Source organism: Mirounga leonina, unplaced genomic scaffold (genome assembly GCF_011800145.1).
Source record: "Mirounga leonina isolate KUSES-001 unplaced genomic scaffold, KU_Mleo_1.0 Mir_129, whole genome shotgun sequence".
Lineage (NCBI taxonomy): Eukaryota > Metazoa > Chordata > Mammalia > Carnivora > Phocidae > Mirounga > Mirounga leonina.
In genome coordinates, this window is record NW_023270323.1 from 39,980,407 (window position 1) to 39,995,535 (window position 15,129).

Consider the following 15,129-nt stretch of genomic DNA (forward strand, 5'->3'; position numbering starts at 1 on the left):
CTGAAGGAGGCATTATGATCGCCCACGTTTGATTGATGAAGCCCAGAGAAGCTGGGTAATCTGGCCAGGCCCACGATGCTAGTGAAGGAATCACAGCAGCCTCCCTGGCTCTGGAGCGCATGCTCCCACCAGCCACATGATCCCACATCTCCTAATTCAGCACGCTAGCTAGCCGAGAGGGCCCTCTCTCTCTCTCCGTGTCAGCTCCCAGCAACTCTCAGATGGTGTCAGCACTGCAATCAGAAAACTGGCACGCACTTGCCACCCTCTCCACCTGGCTCCGCGGCCCAGCTCCCTCCTGCCTCTCTAGGGAGATAGCTCAGAAGCCAGTCTTCTGGGGAGCCTGGGTGGCTCAGTCGTTAAGCGTCTGCCCTCGGCTCAGGTCATGATCCCAAGGTCCTGGGATCGAGCCCCTCATCAGGCTCCCTGCTCCGCGGGAAGCCTGCTTTTCCTTTTCCCACTCCCCCTGCTTGTGTTCCCTCTTTCTCTCTGTGCCCTCTCTGTCAAATAAAAAATAGAATCTTAAAAAAAAAAAAAAAAAGAAGCCTGTCTTCTTGCAAATCTTCTGCAACCTCTGCTCTTTGCTTTCCTTTTTCTTTGGCTACCACTTTCTACCATGTAGAATCAGTATTTTTACCCTTCACCTCCACTTTCTGTGCACTCTAGTCCTTCCACACAGACACACTAGAAAATATTTCCTGTCACATACTATTTTCATCAAACTCTCCCCCTGCCCTCCTAAAGAACCCACAGTAGCTTCTCTTTATTTATTTATTTTTTAAGATTTTATTTATTTATTTGACAGAGAGAGACACAGCAAAGAGGGAACGCAAGTAGGGGGAGTGGGAGAGGGAGAAGCAGACTCCCCGCCGAGCAGGGAGCCCGATGTGAGGCTCGATCCCAGGACCCTGGGATCATGACCTGAGCCGAAGGCAGACGCTTAACGACTGAGCCACCCAGGTGCCCCAGTAGCTTCTCTTTAATCTGTAGTGCTAACACGGCCTCCTAGCATTCACCATCCAGTGGGTAACTTGTTCTCTCGACGTAACTTTCTGAATTTCCCTCATCCCTACTAGGGTGGGTCTTCAGGTTAAGCCAGGCAGTCTGTCTCAGATGGAGCCATTTATTCAACAGGCATTTGGTGTGTGCCTTCTGTGTGTCAGATAAATAAACCAATGTGAGTGCCTGACTTCCAGAAGCTCCATGTCCAATGATGGAAACAGTTGGGTTCAGCACAATGGGATAACGTTCCAATACAGCATTTCGGGGAGCTTTGAGCTACTGTGGGAGAATGTCTAAGCCACTGGGAAAGAAGCCTGAGAAGTGGAACCTTTAGTTATCCAGTTTTCTACTATACAGAAAAACCCAGCAAAGGAAGCTGGAGGAGGGGACAGAAAAGCAATCCACCCTGTCTGCCGTGCACTGCTTTGTTGTATTCATAGCACGTATTCTATTCTAACATTCGTTACGGGTCTATTTGTTTATTGTCTGTCTCCTTAACCAGACTGTAAGAACACTCCATGAAGCAGGAGTGTTGTGCTTGTTCATAGGTATATCTCCTAGAAACTGTGCCAGTACATAAGTACTCAATAAATATGTGTTTAATTTTGGTCACCGGCAAGTGGCTTTCTGGAACTGTGCTAAGAAGGGGTGTGAGGCTACTTCCCACTTCTGCAGGGAAAAAAAGCCAGGGTGTAGCAATGTCCTTTCTGGGCTTGGAGAGAGGGTCTCAGCACCCGGGCTATAAAACTGCAGTCCAGGGCCTGGGGGGAATCAAGGGAGATTGCATGGGCAAGGTGACATCCAAGCTGGGACATCAAGGAAAAGATGAGTTAACTAGGTGCAGGATCCAGAAGGACATTTCTAACAGAGCAAGAGGATGCCTGAAGCTCCACTCTAACGTGCTCATCCTTACCTGTGTATTCTTTCTACCGTGTAAAATGCCCTTTCCTCCTGAATTTTCTATCAGTTCATGTTTTCTTCTCCTTAGTCTTCCATCCTATAAGAAGCCTCTTGCCCATTGCCTCAGGACAGACTGCCCCCTGTCTGAGCCCTCAGAGATCATGAGGCTGGGGGCCACTAAGGTGCCCTTCTGAAATTTAAACTCTAGGAGCGGAGCATCATGTTTCCTCTTCTTTCAGCTACATGCCTCCTTCTAACAGCAGCTAGAATCTCCACATTGTAAGAGCCCTCCCAGATTCTCTTTAGTCTCCTATTCGATGCATTAACCCTTCTATAGTTGGATTTTTTTTTTTTTAAGAATTTATTTTTTGACAGAGAGAGGGAGAGCGAGAGAGGGAACACAAGCAGGGGGAGTGGGAGAGGGAGAAGCAGGCTCCCCACCGAGCAGGGAGCCCAATGTGGGGCTCAATCTCAGGACCCTGGGATCATGACCTGAGCTGAAGGCAGACGCTTAATGACTGAGCCACCCAGGTGCCCTATAGTTGGATTTTTAAATGGCCCAAAGACAGAGACCATACCGTTAAGTTCCACAGGAGGGTTTATTCCTCTCCCTAGGTCCCATGGGCCTGGACTGTGGCCTCGCAGTCTCCACCCTGACACATATTCACCCAAGAGAGCCACTGATGTCTTCATTTCCAAATGGGAGAGAGTGCCTTCCGAAGCTCCGATTTCAGACCTGCGTTACTGAGATGGTCAGGAGGAGCCTGAGCCGATCTGAGGTCCGGTACTGGTTGTCAAGTACCTCAGACCTGTTGGTGCTCAGTGGCCTCTCAGTTTCCTTAAAGGCCTCTTCACCTCCCCTGCTTCTGTTCATTCTGCCAGGTGCCCGATCAACATTGACGGGGCGACTGTTGACTGTCAGGCACAGTACCAGGTCTGGTGACTATGACCACGTGTCACAGGAGGAGCAAACTGCCCTCAGTCCTCCTGAGCTGGGCTGCCAGCCGCCCCCCAGGACTGTGTGTTGCCCATTTGGGTTTGAATCCCTGAGCCAGCTGGGTGGGGGGCTGCGGTTACCAGCAAGGCAGAGCTGCCCCTCGGCTTTCCAGGATGCGCCGATGTCATTGGCCAGCGACAGCGTGCGGCCATGGCTGCGCGTGCCAGCATGAGGCACACGGCAGGTTCTTACCAAATGTGTGCCAGTCTGAGCAGGACTAGAACTACGTTAGTGACACTGCTCTATTTGGCCATTATTCCTCATGTGCTTTCCCTTCTCTGCTGTTCTCCTCCCCCAGTTTTTTTTTCTTTCCATGACTTCAAGCGTACCCCCAAACCCCACCCGTCTTCACCCTAGCCAAATGGCTCTTGTTACACAGATTGAAACTGCCACTCGAGCCACCTGTGGCCTACACGACACTGTCAGCTGCTCAAGGGCAGAGGCCATAGCTTATTCATGTGAGGATCCTGCTCCAGTGCCTGGCATATAGTGCGTACTCATGCTGTGCATGTCTGGTGAGCGACTGAATGCCTTTCCCACATAGCGTCCTGTGCGTGGCTTTTATTTTTTTTAATTGAAGTGTAATTAACATACAGTGTCATGTCAGTTTCAGGTGTACAATATAATGATTCAGCCATTCTATACATTGCTCAGGGCTCATCAAGATAAGTGATCTCCTGGGGCACCTGGGTGGCTCAGTCAGTTGAGTGTCCTGACTCTTGATTTCAGCTCAGGTCATGACCTCAGGGTTCTGAGATCAAGCCCTGCACGTCAGGCTCCACACTAGGTGTGGAGCCTGCTTCAGATTCCCCTCTCTCTACCTCTCACTCTGCCCCTCCCTGCCTCTCTAAAAAAAAAGAAAAGATAAATGTACTCTTTTTTTTTAATTTTTTTTTTTTTTTAAGATTTTATTTATTTGCGAGAGAGAGAATGAGAGACAGAGAGCATGAGAGGGAGGAGGGTCAGAGGGAGAAGCAGACTCCCTGCCGAGCAGGGAGCCCGATGCGGGACTTGATCCCGGGACTCCGGGATCATGACCTGAGCCGAAGGCAGTTGCTTAACCAACTGAGCCACCCAGGTGCCCGATAAATGTACTCTTAATCCCTCTTGTCTATTTCCCATCCCCCCATCCATGGCAACCAGCAGTTTGTTCTCTATATTTAAGAGCCTGGGCTTTTTGCGTGTCTCTTTTTTCTTTGTTTGTTCATTTGTTTCTTAAATTCCACATATGAGTAAAATCATACAGTATTTGTCTTGCTCTGACTAAATTATTTTACTTGGCATTATACTCTCTGGGTCCATCCATGTTGCAAATGGCAAGATTTCATTCTTTTTTATGTCTGAGTAAGATTCCAGTGTGTGTGTGTGTGTCTGTGTGTGTGTGTATCGCCTCTTCTTTACGCATTCATCTATGGATGGACAATTGGGCTGCTTCCATATCTTGGCTATTGTAAATAGTGCTACAGTAAATGTAGGGGCATACATGTCTTTTTAAATTAGCATTTTGTCTTTTTGGGGTAAAGACTGAGTAGTGAAATTACTGTATCATATGGTAATTCTATTTTTAATTTTTTGAGGAACTCCCATACTGTTTCCTACAGTAGCTGCGCTAATTTGCCTTCCCACCAACAGTGCACAGGGGTTCCTTTTTCTCTACATCCTCTCCAACAGGTCATTTCTTGTGTTTTTTATTTTAGCCATTCTGAGAGTGATATAGTTATGTATGCTTTTTATAGACAGCATAACATAATCACACCATTCAGACTTGAATTTCAAACACCTCTGTCACTATCTAGCCATATAACCTTGGCTAAGTCCCTTGCCTCTCTGATCCTCAATTTCCATGCCTGCAAAATGAAGGCAATGCCTCCTTCTCAGTGATGCCAAGAGGATTGTCGTGGTAACATGTAAATATCTAAACTATAGTAACGGTGAGTGATTTCATTTCCATTCTAATTGGCTATATGGAGACTTTATTCATTTTCCTCTTTTTCACCCAAAATTGGGAGGGTTGGTGTTTGAACCAGGTTGAGCTAAAAGCAAACCACCCAGAAATCTCTGTGGCTTCCAACAACAATGGTTAGAGTCTTCTCTGGACCTTGTGTGCACTTCGGGTCTGTGGGGGCTCTGCCCAACAGCCAAAGACCTCTTCCCAGATCGCTGAGGAAGGGGAAGTGGTAAATTACATACTGGCTTTTGAAGACTTCTTTGTGGAAGGCGCAGATGTTTCTGCCACTCACATTCTCCTACCCAAAGTGAAGTCCATGCTCCATCTCTCTTAGGAAAGCATGTAATCTCACCACGTGCCAGACAGAGGAGAACTGGTATGTTGTTGAACACCCGTGACGACCCCGAAAATATCTAAGATGAGCTGACTTCAAAGGACAATGAAATCTTAAGTTACTTTGACCTAGTTGGAGAGTAAGAACTTTTGAGCAAATGAGTAAAATCAGTAAGATTGTCATGGCGATGGTGAGGCCTTCTTGAGAGGAGACACTACTTTCAGGATATTAAGTGTTCGTTATGAGGAGGGGCACTGAGTTGCAATCCAGTCTTAAATATTCATCACAGAGGAAGCGAGCTCTCTGCTTGTTAGTAGATTACCAATTAGCCCTGGTGTCACTATGCACTTGTAGGTAATAAAAGTACATTTCTTTCCAAATAACCTGGAGTCTAAGCTTGTTGTAATTTAAACTGAGTTTTCTCCTAGTTATTTACTTAACTTTGGGCTATTTTACTATGTTTATACCATACTTTTTATCATAATCACTCAGTTGTTTATTGATTCCTTGCTATAGTAAGAATGCAACATTAAATAGTCTGGGCTTGGGGCGCCTGGGTGGCTCAGTCGTTAAGCATCTGCCTTCAGCTCAGGTCATGATCCCAGGGTCCTGGGATCGAGTCCCACATCGGGCTCCCTGCTCGACAGGAAGCCTGCTTCTCCCTCTCCCACTCCCCCTGCTTGTGTTCCTGCTCTCACTATCTCTCTGTCAAATAAATAAAACCTTTTAAAATAAATAAATAAATAAATAATAAAAAAAATAAAGAGTCTGGGCTCTGGGACCAAACTGTGTGGGTTCAAATTAGGGTCCTGCCATTGACCTGTGGCCTTGGGCAAGTGACTCAACTCTCTGTGCCTCACTTTTCTCATCTGTGAAATGGGGATGATGATAGCACATACCTCATAGGATAATTCTGAGGATTAAATCAATTAATACATGTAATAGTTAGAATAGCATTTGATACCACATAGTAAGTACTTGATAAATGTTAACTATTATCATCATTTTTAGGCACAGTGGAGAAATGCAAAGGAAGTTTGAGGAAGCCAGAACTTACTATGTTTTGTTTGCTGTTGTATCCCATGCTTGGAACAGTCACGTATCAGGCACGCAGTATTTACTGAGTGAATCAGTGAATGGGCTCTACCCTCATGAAATTGAAAAGCCAGGCCTAATCCTTGATTCCTTGCTTGGATAATAAGAGAACTCCCTTCTCTTAAAACCATCCTGACCAACCTTGAACTTTCAGTCAGAACCAGGCCCTGACCTCACTGACTGAGGGTTTGAATTTTCCCTTCCCTTGCAACTCCCTCAGATGGATTGCAGCAGCAAAGCCAATCTTGAGTTTTGGGGCTTCTCTTCACACCCTCAACTGGTGACGTGGGCAGAGGCTGGTGCCGATGAGGTTGCGCTAACGTGCCAGCTTCCTCCCATGGCAGTTTGGATGGTTGGGATGTTATTTTACGTAGCTCTCTGCCCCACTGACATTCATGGGTCCTTAGTGTCGGGAAGGACTGGGAGGGACACTGAAAATGTTTGGCCATGTGAAATTCAAAGCTTGTGTGCTCTTGACCCCCAGCCAGCAGCCCTTCCAGATGACCTGCTACTCCCCAGGCCCACCCATTCCACCCAGATCCACTCACCAGCACAAGAAAGGTATCCAGGCTTGTAAAAATGTTCCTTTCTAATCTTCATCTGTGCCTGAGCTCTCTCCTCTTCCCCCTTCCGCCATGACTCCAGAGAAGGCCACACATGATCAGGCTCTGCCTGCCTCTCCAACCTTTCCTTTCTTGACTTCCTCTGCTTCCCGTCTCCTCTTGCTATTCTACCCCAGCCACTCAGTCTTCTCATTTTCCTGGAACGCCCCCACCCCCAAGCACATTTCCTCCTTTTGCGCTTGCTGCTTCTATGCCTAGAAAGCTCTTCCCCAGGTCCCTGCAGTGCTGGCCCACTCACTTCAGAAAGGTTTCTGCTAAAATGCCTCCTCCTCCAAGAAGCCCTTCTTGCCCATGTCTAAAATAGCTCCTAACTCCATTTTCTTTCTGAGCACTTATCTCTAATGACATGTTATGATTTGTTTACTTGCATATTTACTTATGTATCTTCTGTCTCCCCCACTGAAATGTAGGCTTTATGAGAACAGACACTGAGTCTCAAGTACCTAGCAAGTAGTCAGCACTCAATAAATATTGATTGACTAGAAGGAAGGAAGAGAGGAAAAGGAAGGGAATGGGAGGGAAGGGAAAAGGAAGGGAGGGAAAGAGGGAGAAAAAAACAACAAAAAGGGAATAAATTTATGTGTATTTATAAATGTTGATAAAGTGCTTTAAGAGAGACCAAAAGTAAACCTAATATAGATGAGGAGATCAGAAAAGCCTTCTTTGAGGAGATGCTATTTAAAGCTGAGACCTAATATAGGGTAAAGACAAGAGCAGGTGGAGGTAAGAGAATGTGCATGGACCCCAAGCTTGAGGTCTACCAGGTCGAAAGGGCCAGAGTAGCTGGAACCCCACAGAAAAGTGGGGCCTGATCACAGTTATATAACAAGGTGACAGCCCTGATGAGGCTAGTCTGGAGCAAAGCAGGTTTGAATAAAGGCACATTTTGGGGGCCAGGTGGTCATGAAGATGACTTGGGAAAGCAGAACCAGACTGCAAGGGAGGCACCTGCCTCCATGGACTTCTGAGTCCACGAGGTTATTTCCCAGCCCCGTTGTGTTGGTTGTTCACTAAACAAGCCCTCCTCAAGCCATCACAGCTTCCGTTCTGTCATCTGAACAGTGAACATGACAACACCTACTCTGTCGTCAGCACAGTCCCCAGCACCTGGGAGCCGCCTCATCACCACTGGGGGAATTCAGAGGGATGCAGATGAACATTTTTTTTCATAGTTAAGTATTTCCCGATGCATGTTAAAATAAGTAAATATTCGCACATCAGATCAGCTTACATAGACCTAATAAACAAATAAGTTGATTTAAAGTTAACTCACAAGTGGGGTGCCTGGGTGGTTCAGCCGATCTTGATTTCGGCTCAGGTCATGATGTCGGGGTCCTGGGATTGAGCCCCTCGTCGGGGCTCTGTGCTCAGCAGGGAGTCTGCTTGAGGATTTTCTCTCTCCCTCTGCCTCTGCCTCTCCCCTGCTCACACTCTCACACTCCCTGTCTAAAATAGATGAGTACATCTTTTAAAAAAGAATAACATAAAGTGAACTCACAAGAAAAGACCGTGAATAACAGAACAGGCAGCACGTAGCAGCAGAGTGAAGGTGATCAAGGATCGGCTGACACTCAAGAAGCATGGATCCAGCAGACCCAGTGTCTGTGAGCGGAAGGAGGAGAGGAGCAGAGTGGTCTGGAGTCACTCTGTGGAGTCAGACTTTGCAGAAGAACCCACAGGGCACGGGCTGGAGGGGCCAGCCTGACATGGGAAGCCAGGGAGCGGCATTCACCATGGCTTGTGGAGAGAACTGAGTGGGTCTTGGCAGGAGCCAGAAAGGCAGACAGACCTGACCGTGCCCAGGGGAAGAAAAGAGGTGTCTTAGGGTCTTTTGCTAAGACATCCATTGACAGAAAGGTAGTCTAAATCAGGCTATGGCTGAGCCTGTAAATAACAAAGAAGAATGTGCCAGAGCCCACATTTAATGGCAGAGACCGTCTTGTCTGTCAGGTTTCCTTCCCCACTAGAAATATAGACCCTGCTCTTGACCTCATCAGAGATAGGGAAACCCTGAAGACTGCACTGAAGGGTGAAAAATGAAATTGAGCATACGATTTCTGCCAGGAATCAGGGACAAGGGGACGAGGTTAGGCAGGCAGGGCTATGGCGCCCAGGAATGTTCTTTCGGAGGAGGTCAATTCAGGTAGCCAGGGATAAATTACACCACTGCCCAGGGTCCAGCCTTCCTCCTCACCGGCCAAAGGGAGCAGTACTCTGGGCAGCCAAGAAAAAGAAAAGGATGAAACTGTGTGGTGCTCTTCAGAATTGGAATATCTTTATTGTTTTGCTAATGTGAAACTTAAATTATATGCTTCTTTGAAAAATCAAAATGATACAGAAGTACATAAAGTAGAAAGTCAAAGTCTCCTATAGGTAACAACTCCTAACAGGAAATTGTCTCATTCAACAGCTGTTTACTGAGCACCTACCACATGGCAGCACAAACAGTATTTTAGGAGGTTCACATACTCCATAATTGAAACAAAGATCTTTGTCCTTGTTGGGCTTACATTCCAGAGCTGTGCTGTCCAGTACGGTAGCCGCTCACCACAGGTAGCAATTAAACTAATTAAAAGTAAATACAACTTAAACGGTAAGATACCCCAGCCAGACCAGCCACATTTCAAGTGCTCCATAGCCATACGTAGCTAGTGGCCACCTTATGGAATGACACGGATGTAGAACAGTTCCCTCCTTGCAGAAAGTTTTATTGGACAATGATAACCTAGAGGACTAATGACTGTAACATATTATTCTGGACCAGTATACACAAATACACAGATGCGTGTGTGTATACATGTGTATATATACATGTGCATATATGATATACACTGTGTTTGTGTGCATGTATATGTATGTATGCATGTGTGGATATGTATATATACGTGTGTGTACGTATATATGTACATGTGCATGTATACTTGTGTGGATGTGTATGTGTGTGTATAGATGTGTATACCTATGTATATATGTCTACGTGGGTGGCTGTATGTCATATACTTGCATGTATATATGTATGTCTGTGTGGACATATGTTATATAAATATACATGTGTTTATTTGTGTGTATACACGTATGCATGTGTGTAAATATAAAGAGAGACATATCTAGGTATATGACAGTGTGTGTATATATTAAAGATTTATTTATTTTATATATATTGAAGATTTATTATATATAAATATATAAAGATATATGTACATATTAAAGATTTATTTATTTATTTTAGAGAGAGAGAACAAGCAGCAGGGGCAGAGGGAGAGGGAGAGAGAATCTCAAGCAGACTCCATGCTGAGTGTGGAGCCCGACACGAGGCTCGATCTCACGACCCTGAGATCACGACCTGAGCCAAAACCAAGAGTCGGACGCTTAACCGACTGCGCCACCCAGGTGCTCCTATGGCAGTACATATATTATATAGCATATGTACTATACCTACTGTTCTGAAACCTACTCTTCTCACTTAGTAATCTGCTATGGGCATCTTCCTTTATCAATAAATAACCGATCAAACACATTAGCTTTTATCCGCAGACTGATAGATGTTTCGTTTCAATTTTTCACTACTATGAGCAATGTAACTGTGACCACCCTGGGAACTTATATCCACGTACGTCTCTTCAGCCGTCTCCTAACATAAATTCTGCGAGGTGGACTGAGACAACACACGTGGCCCGCAGAGCGCCCAGGGAGAGCTCCGTGCGGGTATGACTGTGCCCACTTTTGCAGAAGGCCTTGCAGCGGCCATTTCAAGGAGCTCTCGCTGCCTCCTGAGATCAGGCCCTGAGGCTTTGTACGGCCAACAGCCCGGACTGCCCTAGCTTGCCTCTGGAAATGCCGCAGCCAACAATTCTCCATAGAGTTTTGGCTTTGTTTAGGTTTTGTTGTTCTCTTCCAAAGACGTACACATTTTGGATCGAGCCACATGGTGCATTTACTGACCACCTCCCGGGTACCTGGCTGCACGTGAGGCACCAAGCCCACTGAGTTCTGAAAACCGTCTCCATTTTATGAGCTCACAATGAAACCTTTGTGACGACGTGCCTGTTCATTAAGCCTGCTTCTGCGCTATCCACACGGTTTTGTGTTGTTTGTTTTTTAACCTGGAGAGAGGCGAGAATTAGTGTAGAAATGAAGGCAGTTACGTGGTGGTGTGGAAGAGAGCAGTCAAACGTTACCAACCTGGACAGTCTGGGTTGGTTGCTTTGTGTTTCCCCAGTGGAAGCCCAAAGAAACTCGAACCATTTTGGAGTTTTTAATTTCTAAACTAACTCCCAACTCCCCTGCCGTTTCAAGGCTAGGGAAGCTGGCACACTCGGCCTTCAGATCCCAGAGCTGTCCAGAGCTCACTAGTTCTTCAATCCCTCCGCATCCGCATCCTTCAGGGGGAAAGAGCACCTACTCTGAGCCCAGGCCCCCCTCACTCACCCTCCATGACACATGCTCGACATAGAGTCACTGTGAATACAGATGTGGACTCAAGAATGCCCCTGCCCAGAAGCAAGTGAAAGCCCAGAAACCCTAAGACTTTGTGATCATTCATTTTTGCTGCCCTGGAGTCTTGAGATCCAGCTGAGCTGTCTCCCCCAGGGTCTGGAGGTGATGGCGGAGAGAGACCATGCTTGGGGCCAGGTACAAAGCCCCCAGAAGGCTGCAGACAGTGCCCACTCCACCGTGCAGGAAGCCTGGCCCCATCCTCAGGGTCAAGGAGGCAGGGAGGAGAGCAGGCCGCCTTCTCTGCTGCTCCTTCCAAGCTCCCTCAAACTTCAGTGTGACCTGAACCGGGTTTCAGGAGGTGGGCATCTGCCTGTCAGCTTGCCTGAGTTCTCTGCATGTGTTTTTGGGGTCCACCCTCAAGGTTTTTCCTTGCCTCCAAGAGAGATGAGGGAAATAGGGTCCTCTCCCCCTTCTCCCCCATGCCACGGGCCTACTGGCGGCCCTCCCTGGACTTTGTCCCATCTCTGAATCAGGCATGGCTAACCCACACTCTAATCCACACCGCCTCCAAAAGAAAGTACAGAGAAGTGATAGAGCAGAGGCCTCATCTAGAGAGAGCTTAAATTTCAGGCGTGGGGATGCTGGCTCAGTTCAATGGAGATTTACCACAGCAGGTGCAGGGGAAGCTGAGCCTGAGGCAGAGAGGGATTTTGTGTGTTGGGGGAGGGGAGAGATGGGGGCTCATTTGATCTGTCTGCTACTGGGAGAAAAATAAACTCCATTTGCTCTGCTATTCTTTTAAGAAACAAAAAGGATGAAAGAAACTTTAGGCCAGTAAACTTCCCTTTTATTCTTCCCTTTTTCTCAAATAGATCAGAAAATGATCCCATATTATTAACCACCTAGCCTTCCCTTAAAATATAAATTAAAAGAACACCACTGTTCCTCCATACTTATAAATCTCATGATAACAAGCTCAGCAAGGCTAGAGCTCAGGAAACATAATGGAAAGACTTAGGTGTTTTAAAAACTCCTCTGAATGACGATGAGAACAAGAGGCAAGGAGGGTCAGACAGTAATTTGAAAAGCTTTGAAATGTGCCATGATTTTGACTTTTTATTTCATCCTTTCCTACAAATGGACAATTAGCCGTAGCACAGGTTTGTGTAATTAGCAGGCAAGCCAAACCCTGAGTGATTTATTCATCGTAACTTGGATAAGAGAGCATTTCCCAGTGACACGTTACAGTCAGAAATGACACCACGTTGTTCCCACACTCTCAGTGTTACTAGCATTCCTAAAATAAAGTACAACCTTATCTCTTAAAAATCCTTCATGGGCAGCGCACCTCTGGTACTGTTCTTAAAACCGGCAACAAGACTGGACCTGGGCTAAGATTCAGAAAGGAGCAGAAATAGTGCCCCACAGCATGGTCTGTCCGCGCTTCCTTCTTGGCCTGCCCCTCCAGGAAGACTTCCGGGTGATCAGCTGCCTCCGCATCGGGTAGAGGAGCAGCCCCTCCCCCCGACACATACACACATCTCTGCACTGCAGCATAGGGAGGGACAGAGTGTGGAGGGTAACAAGGGACAGGGCTGGCTACAGGGGGTGGCACATCAGGCACGCTTCTTGGAGGACAGATGGGCTCAGCCTCTAGCAGGTCTCAGACCATCCATGGAAGGAGCCTCTGGGCTTCTCTTTCCCTTTCTTTCTGAAATGTCAGATTCGCCCATTGGTTCCGAAACTATGAACTTCCCTGCTAAAATAAAATTATGGCAGTCTTTTCCCAATGCAAAGAGAAAAAACTAAGCTTATGGCAAGGTTTCATTCCCGGAAAAGGAGCCCAAAGTCGAAATGATAGAGAGATCTGATTTTCTTGCGGTGATAAGCGATCAGAGGAGATAACATAACCCATCAAAAACTTGATGCCTGCCTTGTTAGAGAAATAGCCTCACAACATTAGGTATTTCCGTTACTCTGAATGCAGAGCTTCAGGATCTCTTTGTCCAAGGTGATTTGGCTCGATTTAATAGGATCCCATATTCCCAGCATATGAAATTGTATTATTTAATATGATGCAGTACCACCACAGTTTTTACAAAGTCCTTCGTGCCTCCCTTACGGAATCACATAATCTTAAGATCAAGAAACTATGCTTATAGTGGGGAGGGCAGTCAGAAAAGCTGCCTTGGAGAGAGTTTTCAGAGGCATCCCAGAGGGAATGTTTCGAAATAGCCAGAGCCGGTTCCTCGTTTCAGCGATGAGCCAGGATTGTCTGTTTCGCTGCCTCCTTGGCCCTTCCTGCAGCAGCCTTTACGATCAGCATCAAGGACTCCGTGTCCCACGGCCTGCATTCTGCTCTCTGGGCCTCACTGACAACTTGACCTTGCACCTGCCATTAAAAATGCAAGTTCCAAAGCATATTCCGGGACAGTTCTTCTTCCTGCAGACTTCCCCACCACATGCTTTCTCACGAGAGAGCCTCAGTGCTCAGACCAGAATCCTGGGCAGTCACATCCTCTCGTGACAGTACAAGTCTTTCCCGGCCCACGACACATCCTAAACCTGCCTGAGGATCAAAGATCGCAGCTGTCACTTCTTCCTTTTGTCAACGGTTTTTAAAAAACCCAATTTGCTGGAGGCTGAAAAAGTGGTGCAACTGGTTTTTGTTTGGTAGAGTTTTTAAGATGATAGTGGATCCATTTAAAAGATTGTATGATAGATGGTATAAAGCATAATTATATAATAACACCCATGAACCCACGCCCCTGCTTACTCACCTACCCCACCCCCCTGCTTACTCACCTACCCCAAACCCCCCACCCCCAAGGTCACCACTTCTCTGAGGTTTGTATTTATCATTCTTGGTCTTCTTAAAACAGTTTTCTCTCCTCTGGGTGTATCTCTAAACCATGTAGAGTTTAGTCTCGCTTGTTCAACGTCCAGAATTTATGTGGCCAATTGAGGTGGCTCTTCTGAGGTAGCCTTTTCGGGACTTGAGCCACTTACGTGTGTAGCCTGCATTTGCTCAAGACCATCAGGGAGCTCTTTATTTGAAATTTCCTCCAGAGTTCATTTATTAGCTCCTCAAGAATCAGTGCTGTTGCTTTACAGCACGTTTGGCCTGATTCAACTCTCTTTTTTCCTATCACCTCTCTATTTCCCCCACTCACTTAGGAAATATGTAGTGGGGCCTTCTCTGAGCCAGATGCTTTGCTAGAGCTCGGCGGTAGACCAGGCAGAGCCCCTGCCCCCACAGGAGCTGATTGCCAGCCTCCTCTCGTTTCCTCCTGTGCCATGTGAACCATACCTTAGGCCACAGGCTAGGAGATTCCAGGCCCTTGAGCAGGATTCAGGAAACAGAGAGGCCATGCGATCAGCGTGGGGCTGGGAGGCTGAGGGGAGGCTTACGGTAGGATTCCAGAAAATAGTCAACCTCCATGGGCCCTATTCTGGGCCCTCTGTGGCCTCACCTGGGTATTTCTGACTCCAAATTTCTCTGTTAGGACAGCCTCCCCAACACACTCTTCCCAGCATAGTTACACCATTAGCTCCACACCGGCTGAGAAGGCCCTGCCATGTGGTATGGATCCAGGACTCTATAATGAAAGAGGCAATCAGCCCTGTAGGTGCTAGAGCCGACAACCCAGCTTATGAATTTATAGTGAAGAACTGAAAAGTCCCATGAGGTGATCAAGCATTAGACTGATGACACAGATACAGTGCCTGTGTATAAACATGGAACCTCAGAAATAATTTTATAGATATACTTTTTTGATTTATAGATGCTGTA

At 46.7% G+C, this 15,129-nt stretch overlaps 1 protein-coding gene across 1 annotated transcript in view; it reads left to right on the forward strand.

Annotated features, from left to right (window-relative positions):
* Positions 1-15,129, forward strand: part of SCFD2 (sec1 family domain containing 2) — a 432,834-nt gene that overhangs the window by 375,500 nt on the left and 42,205 nt on the right. The gene's annotated exons all lie outside the window — the stretch shown is intronic.